The following is a 9,538-nucleotide window of genomic DNA, read 5'->3' as shown; positions in this document are numbered from 1 at the left end:
TAAGGCTTTGAAGGTGGGATAGAGTAATTGTCTGTCAGATATGAAGAGGGAGGGCATTTCAGGCCAGAGGCAGGACGTGGGTGAGAGGTCAGCAGTGAGATAGATGAGCTTGAGGTACAGTGAGTAGGTTGGCATTAGAGCAGCAAAGCATGCAGGCTGAATTGTAGTAGGAGAGGGCAAGGTGATTGAGCACTTCAAAGCCGATGGTAAGAAGTTTCTGTTTGAAACAGAGGTGGATGGGCAACCACTGGAGGTTCTTGAGGAGTAGGGAACCATGGACTGAACGTTTTTGCAGAAACATGATACGGGGAGCAGAGCAAGTATGGACTGGAGTGGGGAGAGACAGGAGGCAGGGAGGTCAGCAAAGAGGCTGATACAGTAATCTAGGTGGGATAGATAGGATAAATGCTTGGATTAATGTGGTAGCAGTTTGGATGGAGAGGAAAAGACAGATTTTGGTGATGCTGTGGAGGTTGAAAGCATCAGGATTAATTAATTAATCTTTGGGATTGATATTACAACCATTTGCATCCATGTGGATTGTTGAATTGACACTGACACCAGGGTGAGTTGGTCCTGAAGATGTACTGCTTGGCCGATGTGTGTCCCCTGTTGGCATTAGCAGCCAATAGCGATGATATTTGGAGCCTTCTATGGACAACCCAGAGCCATCATGGGCCATTTCTGTCCAGGTAAAAATTGCATCTATTAATCAACACTTAATCTTCACCATACTGTGCTTCAGCACTTCCAGGTAAAACATTCTGCAGGAAAGTTAGGTATGAAATGGGATACTCTTTCCTTCCTAAGATAAAAACCTCTTTCAAGATGAACTGAAATACAGAATCTTGAAGTCAGGGTCTGATTTCTCCAGCCAGCCCAGGCAGCATAGAACAGGTGAAGATTCCATCAGTTAGGGCTTGTCAAGGCACCCACACAGCTGTTCCATATTTTGATAATGTTCACCTAACATACCTCAGAAATTACCTAAGACATGCAAGAACATTACCATATATGGTGGCACACGGAGCTGGCCCACACCAAGGGGAAAAAGTGTTTATTTTGTGGAGGAGATTTAGAGAAATGGCTGCAGGGTTTGGAGCAAGCCTCTTTCTGAAATTGATTTCAGAAACTAATTGTGGGAGGGGACACCTTCAAACTGACTGACTTCAACCGCCACCCCCAGCTCAGGTGGGTGCCCATATGGGCAAACTGGGATGGAGATGGGGCAGAATGAACAGTGCCTATTTCCTCTCAGAGAGAGAGAGAGAGAGAGAGACAGAGACAGAGACAGAGACAGAGACAGATGATGGAGCAGATCTTCATTCCTCTGATATGTGCAACACAGAAAGTTAGGAGAAATGAAGCCTGCAGGGGAATTTTTTTTTCAAAAAGATGATCATCTAAAGGAGGTGTAGAAAAGCAGAAATGAGACCAAGTTCCGAAGTCGCCATTAGGATCAATTGGTTCTAGTTGCATCGCCTTATCCCTTTGCTTCTGGCTTCTTCACAATCAGGCATATTGAAACTGCCCCCTTTTCCTCCTCTCTTCTGTTCTCATAACCACTATACTACAATCAAGGCAAAAGAAAAGGAACTTGTTGTTAAAAGTGAAACTGTCCAAGAAAACCATGCAGTTTTACCCAGGGAATGTTTAGGGAAGAGTGATTAGAGTGTGAGTTTGTTTCTCTTCTTGAGCTGATTTATCGGAGAGGGTACAAGGGGAAGACTACCGGGATTTCTGAAATGAAAAACATGGAGAGAAACAGAATGTTTTGTGTTAAATAATCTGGCCTTGGGAGTGATTGTCTTTGGGACTTTAGCATCATGTTTATCAAACACAATTCAAGAAAACATTATTAATCATATTTATTGAGCACTTTATTTGCAGAGTAGTGTATTAAGCACGTGGAAGAGCACAATATAACAGATTTGGTAGACATGTTCCCTACCCACATTGACTTTACAGTCTGGAGTTGGCAGAGTTCTGAGATTAAATCCTCTAGCCAGTTATCATTATCAATTTCCAAATGAGTGATATGACTGATTGTTAAGAACGTTCTATTTTACTGAAGCACTAAGATTTATAAATTCTACAAATAGAGCGATTTTTATCTTGTATCGGATGCTTTTAGAGTTTTCTCTTTATTAAGTTTTCTCTGCCCCCTAGTGTTTACTTGAAGAAATACCAAATTTTGACGACATCCACTAAAACTGATCATTCCTGTGACTGCAAAGGTAAATTGTTCTCCTCTCAGAGCACAGCGTTTGATTTTTAGTTGAACTACAACAAGGCAGAACTGGTCCCCTAAGAGATGGGGCTTAATTAAGTCGATCGTATTTATTGAGCACTTACCGTGTGCAGAATGCTGTACTAATTAGTGTGGGCTAGTGATGGAGAGCACAGGCCTGGGAGTAAGAAGAACCTGGGTTCTAGCCTGCAACTGCCACTTGTCTGCTGTGTGACCTTGGGCAAGTCATTTAACTTCTCTGTGCCTCAGTTACCTCATCTGTAAAATGGAGATTAAGATTGTGAGCCCCATATGGGACATGGATTGTGTCCAAACTGATTATCTTGTACCTTCTCTAGCACTTAGGACAGTGCCTGGCACATAGTAAGCACTTAAGTACCAATAAAAAATACTAACTGCTTGGGAGAGTACAATATAATATAGTTAGAACCATTAGGAGAGTGATAGTGGTGCGGAGTAGTGAGAGGTTAGCTGATATAGACCCTGGACTGAGAGGTTGACCGTGGCAAATTTTCAGGAAAAGAACAAAAAAAACCCTTTTCTATTACTAAACAAGAGTTCCAGTGTTCACCCTAGCTAATAGTGGATATACTTTGTTAATGTTATTGTTATGACTGGGCAACAACAAGCTTAGAGCCTATGTGAGGCAAATCTAACCCTGGGTGGAAGAAGAGGAGTTTCTGAATCTCAAACCCCCATCTTCCCATCACTCAGATGCTTTCATGCTTAGCTGGATGCCTGGTCTAAGCTCTTGTCATTTTATATTTAGACTACTGAAGCATTTTATATTTAGACTACTCCTCACTGGTCTCCCAGCCTCCACCTCTCCCTGATTCAGTCTTTAATACGTTCTGTCAAATGGATGACTTTCCTGATGCATTGCTTGGTACACATCTGGACACCTCAAAACCCTCCAGTGGCCATCCATTCATTCAGTCAGTCAGTCATATTATTGAGCGCTTACTGTGTGCAGAGCACTGTACTAAGCACTTGGGAAGTACATCTATCTCCATATCAAACAAAAACCTCCTACCACTGGCTTCAAGACTCTCTACCAGCTTTCTCCATTTTAGAAGCTTGTTATGGGCAGGGAATGTGTCTGCCAATTCTGCTATACTCTCCCAAATGCTTAATACAGTGCTCTACACAATAGTAAGCACTCAATAAATACAATTGATTGATTGATTACATATCACCTTTCTTTACCAGCTGCTCCTCAACTCATATTTTTTACTTCTAAAAGCTCACTGAACTGTAGCTCTCTCTAGACTCTTCCACCTTTGACTCCTCTCTCACTGGCTTGGTGAAAAGAGCAGTTTCCTGGGAATCAGGAGATCTGCTTTCTAGTTCCAGCTCTACTATTTCCTTGCTATAAGTAACCTTGGGCAAGTACTTAACTTCTCTGTGCCTCAGTTTTCTTATCAATATAATGGGGATAAAATACCTATTCTCCATCCTACTTGAATTGTGAGTAAAACAAGGACTATGTCTTACCTGAATATCTTGTATCTATTCCAGCACTTAGCACATAGCAAGCACTTAATACCGTTAGTTTTTATTTTTAAGTGCAAGAAGTGAGCATGCACTTCAATATGACTTGGATTAAAATTAATTTCCAGTTAAAAATAGAGTATATTCGTTCCCTGGTATTAATAAAGGAAAGGGAACATTTAGAGCTAACACTAGATTGTGAACTCACTGCACTGTAAGGGCAGGCATCGTGTATTAACTCTATTGAATGCTCCCAAATGCTTATTATAGTGCGCTTCTGACTCCCAGGCCCCCACTCTTTCCACCAAACCAGTAAGTACTTAGTAAACAGCACTGATCAAACAGGAATACTATTGAACATGCTTAATTTGTTCTCTGTGAAAACCTGGTAGGAGTAAAGGGCAGAGAGGAAAAACTGAAAATTGGTCCAGTTGCTACCAAGATGAAGAGCAGAGAGATAGCTTCAGTCTCAATAAGGGAATAGCAATGATGGCTTTTGATTTTTTTTGCTTTAAATAATATTTCATCTGTGTTTTAATTTCTCTGTTGCAAGTTTTATGTGCTTATCCCCTATTTGTCTATGGAACTAGGTAAACATTCTATTTTTGCTCCAAGAGCTTTTGGTTGGTTTAACGTCTATGGTCTACTCAAAATCAACACATAGTTCAGTCCCCATGAGATAAGGGGGATAAGTCAATTTGCAGAAACTGTCTGTAATTATTTCAGTTCATCTCTTGGTGCAGAAATATGCTTAAAGGGTCATAATCAGACAATGAGCTTACAAAGAAATCCCATTGGCCTGCTAGTTGGGCCTACTGGAAAGAGCGTGTTTTTGTGAGTCAGGTGACCACAGTTCTAATCCCACCTCTACCGCGGCCTGCTAAGTAACTTCGGCAATCTTCTCATCTGTAAAATGGGATCAATAATACTTTCTTTTCTCCCCCTCACAGGGAAGTGGTAAGGATAAAATGGGATAATTAATGTGAAAGCATTTGGAAAAATTAAATCCCCCAAAACATGCAAGATGTTACTCTTATTTTGAAGTCAATACCCATTGACCTCAAATCCTGTAAAGACTGCATTGTTTCCCTAATGTGATTCATTAAACTAACTAAAGCAACTGGAGTTCAAATTATTTTCAGAGGTGTTTAAGTGTTTACTATGTTCCAGCACAGAACTAAGCACTGGGGTAGTAACAAGAGCCAGTCCCTGCCTCACATGGGGACCACCATTTAAGTTGGAGGGCTAGGATTTAATCCCCCTTTTACAGATGAAGAAACTGAAGTACTGAGAAGTTAAGTGACTTGTCTGAGGTCACCCAACAGGAAAGTGGAAGAACTGGGATTAGAAGCCATGTCCTCTGAGTCTCTAGCCGGTGGCTCTTTCCACTAGACCACACTGTTTCTATTGATCATCATATTTTCCAGAAACAGTGACCTTTTTCACAAAGTCCAGAATGATACCATACTGAAAATGATCAAAGTAAAGACACTCAGGATTTCAATTTTAACCCATAGTCTGCAAATAAAGGTTACCTCCTGGAAAGATTTGTTCAGTAATTGCAAAATATTCCATGTGATATTTCATTATTGATAAGAAGCCAGCTACATTTTGGTCTGAAGATAACTGCAAAATTTACTAGTGATGGAACACTGCATGTAGTGGTGCACCTTTGCTATTCATCTATATTTGTAATACATAATTTATTAGAATGCACCAGTATTAGATCCATATTTCATTGTGACACAGGAATCTTTGTGTTTTGACATGAATGTTTATGCCATTTTTCTTGCTCCCTGCAGGGTGCTGCTAAGCTGTTTGCTCTTCAGAAGGGCAGACCTTAAAGGAAATATTTCCATCTAGAATTCAGTTTCTGAATACTAAAACTTATGTGATCTCTGAAAACTACTGTTAGAAAGAATTGCTGGGCCTGGCAGCTACCCTTAGACAGAACAGCTAAAACACTAGGAAGTAAGCTGTTCAAGGGGATTCCCTGAATTCAGCAGAGACCATCAGCTGCCTAGTGGAAAAAGCATGGCCCTGGGAGTCAGAGGACTTGGGTTCTAATCCAAGTAGCTTTGCAACGTGCCTGCTATGTGACCATGGGCAAGTCGTTTAACTTCTCTGTGTCTCTGTTTCATCTATAAGGTGAGGGCTAAATACCTGTTCTCTCTCCCTCCCTTAGACTGTGAGTCCCATGTGGGACATTGAAGGTGTCCAACCTGATTATTGTTTCTCTATGCCAGCATTTATCTACGTGCTTTGAACTTAGTAAGTGCTTAACCAGTACCCCAAGTATAATTTTTATTAGACCTGAGGAAACAATAGATTTGTCAAGCAAAACTTCAAGGTGGTGTCTGATTTCAGGCACAAATGGATTCCCCTCATCATCAGCTTTGCACATAGTAAGCGCTTAATAAATGCCATTATAAAAAAAAAGGTCATGGGTTCTGATCCCAGCTCCGCCACTCGTCTGCTGTGTGGCCTTGGGCAGGGCACTTTACTTCTCTGGGCCTCATCTGTAAAATGCAGATCGAGATTCCCTCTCATCTTATGAAATCTCTCGCTCCATCCCTTCTCCCCTCCTTAACTTCCATCTTCAACCGCTCACTCTCCACTGGTTCCTTCCCCTCTGCCTTCAAACATGCCCATGTCTCTCCCATCCTAAAAAAACCCTCTCTTGACCCCACCTCACCTTCTAGTTATCGTCCCATATCCCTCCTACCATTCCTTTCCAAACTCCTTGAACGAGTTGTCTACACGCGCTGCCTAGAATTCCTCAACAACAACTCTCTCCTCGACCCCCTCCAGTCTGGCTTCCGTCCCCTTCATTCCACGGAAACTGCCCTCTCAAAGGTCACCAATGACCTCCTGCTTGCCAAATCCAACGGCTCATACTCTGTCCTAATCCTCCTCGACCTCTCAGCTGCCTTTGACACTGTGGACCACCCCCTTCTCCTCAACACGTTATCTGACCTTGGCTTCACAGACTCCGTCCTCTCCTGGTTCTCCTCTTATCTCTCCGGTCGTTCTTTCTCAGTCTCTTTTGCAGGCTCCTCCTCCCCCTCCCATCCTCTTACTGTGGGGGTTCCCCAAGGTTCAGTGCTTGGTCCCCTTCTGTTCTCAATATACACTCACTCCCTTGGTGACCTCATTCGCTCCCACGGCTTCAACTATCATCTCTACGCTGATGACACCCAGATCTACATCTCTGCCCCTGCTCTCTCCCCCTCCCTCCAGGCTCGCATCTCCTCCTGCCTTCAGGACATCTCCATCTGGATGTCCGCCCGCCACCTAAAGCTCAACATGTCGAAGACTGAGCTCCTTGTCTTCCCTCCCAAACCTTGTCCTCTCCCTGACTTTCCCATCTCTGTTGACGGCACTACCATCCTTCCCGTCTCACAAGCCCGCAACCTTGGTGTCATCCTCGACTCCGCTCTCTCATTCACCCCTCACATCCAAGCCGTCACCAAAACCTGCCGGTCTCAGCTCCGCAACATTGCCAAGATCCGCCCTTTCCTCTCCATCCAAACCGCTACCCTGCTAATTCAAGCTCTCATCCTATCCCGTCTGGACTACTGCACTAGCCTTCTCTCTGATCTCCCATCCTCGTGTCTCTCTCCACTTCAATCCATACTTCATGCTGCTGCCCGGATTATCTTTGTCCAGAAACGCTCTGGACATATTACTCCCCTCCTCAAAAACCTCCAATGGCTACCGATCAATCTGCGCATCAAGCAGAAACTCCTCACCCTGGGCTTCAAGGCTGTCCATCACCTCGCCCCCTCCTACCTCACCTTCCTTCTCTCCTTCTACTGCCCAGCCCGCACCCTCCGCTCCTCCACCACTAATCTCCTCACTGTACCTCGCTCTCGCCTGTCCCGCCATCGACCCCCGGCCCACGTCATCCCCCGGGCCTGGAATGCCCTCCCTCTGCCCATCCGCCAAGCTAGCTCTCTTCCTCCCTTCAAGGCCCTGCTGAGAGCTCACCTCCTCCAGGAGGCCTTCCCAGACTGAGCCCCTTCTTTCCTCTCCCCCTCGTCCCCCTCTCCATCCTCCCGTCTTACCTCCTTCCCTTCCCCACAGCACCTGTATATATGTATATATGGTTGTACATATTTATTACTCTATCTATTTATTTATTTATTTTACTTGTACATTTCTATCCTACTTATTTTATTTTGTTAGTATGTTTGGTTCTGTTCTCTGTCTCCCCCTTTTAGACTGTGAGCCCACTGTTGGGTAGGGATTGTCTCTATGTGATGCCAATTTGTACTTCCCAAGCGCTTAGTACAGTGCTCTGCACATAGTAAGCGCTCAATAAATACGATTGATTGATTGATTGATTGATTGATTCCCAGACTGAGCCCCCTCCTCCCTCTCCCCATCCCCCCCCCGCCTTACCTCCTTCCCCTCCCCACAGCACCTGTATATATGTATATGTGTTTGTACGTATGTATTACTCTATTTATTTATTTTATTTGTACATATTTATTCTATATATTTTATTTTGTTAATATGTTTTGTTCTCTGTCTCCCCCTTCTAGACTGTGAGCCCACTGTTGGGTAGGGACCATCTCTATATATTGCCAACTTGTACTTCCCAAGTGCTTAGTACAGTGCTCTGCACACAGTAAGTGCTCAATAAATATGATTGAATGAATGAATGAATAAATGAATGCCCTCCCTCCACATATCTGCCAAGCTAGCTCTCTTTCTCCCTTCAAAGACCTACTGAGAGCTCACCTCCTCCAGGAGGCCTTCCCAGACTGAGCCCCCTCCTTCATCTCCTCCTCCCCACCCCCCCCACCCTACCTCCTTCCCCTCCCCATACCCCCGCCCTACCTCCTTCCCCTCCCCACAGCACCTGTATATATGTTTGTACAGATTTATTACTCTATTTTACTTGTACATATTTATTATTCTATTTATTTTATTTTGTTAATATGCTTTGTTTTGTTGTCTGTCTCCCCCTTCTAGACTGTGAGCCCGCTGTTGTGTAGGGACCGTCTCTATATGTTGCAAACTTGTACTTCCCAAGCGCTTCGTACAGTGCTCTGCACACAGTAAGCGCTCAATAAATGTGATTGAATGAATGAATGCCCTCCCTCTGCACATCAGCCAAGCTAGCTCTCTTCCTCCCTTCAAAGCCCTACTGAGAGCTCACCTCCTCCAGGAGGCCTTCCCAGACTGAGCCCCCCTCCTTCCTCCCCCCACCCCCCCCGCCTTACCTCCTTCCCCTCCCCACAGCACCTGTATATATGTATATATGTTTGTACATATTTATTACTCTATTTTACTTCTACATATTCTATTAATTTTCTTTTGTTAATATGTGTTTTTTTTGTTGTCTGCCTCCCCTTTCTAGACTGTGAGCCCGCTGTTGCGTAGGGACCGTCTCTATATGTTGCCAACTTGTACTTCCCAAGTGCTTAGTATAGTGCTCTGCACACCGTAAGCACTCAATAAATACGAATGAATAATTGAATGAATCTAGCTTTACTTCTATTTGTTCTGAAGACTTGACACCTGTCCACGTGCTTTGTTTTGTTGTCTGTCTCCCCCTTCTAGACTGTGAGCCAGCTGTTGGGTAGGGACCGTCTCTATATGTTGCCAACTTGTACTTCCCAAGCGCTTAGTACAGTGCTCTGCCCACAGTAAGCGCTCAATAAGTACGATTGAATGAATGAATGAATGAATCACCATCCTCTGTGAATCTTCAGTTCCATAGAACTACTCTCCCCAGATGGACTGCTCCCAGGGAGATTTTGGTCCCAATTCAGTAACAGTATTTCC

The sequence above is a fragment of the Tachyglossus aculeatus genome, chromosome 6 (assembly GCF_015852505.1).
Source record: "Tachyglossus aculeatus isolate mTacAcu1 chromosome 6, mTacAcu1.pri, whole genome shotgun sequence".
Lineage (NCBI taxonomy): Eukaryota > Metazoa > Chordata > Mammalia > Monotremata > Tachyglossidae > Tachyglossus > Tachyglossus aculeatus.
Note: the sequence above shows the minus strand (reverse complement) of the source record.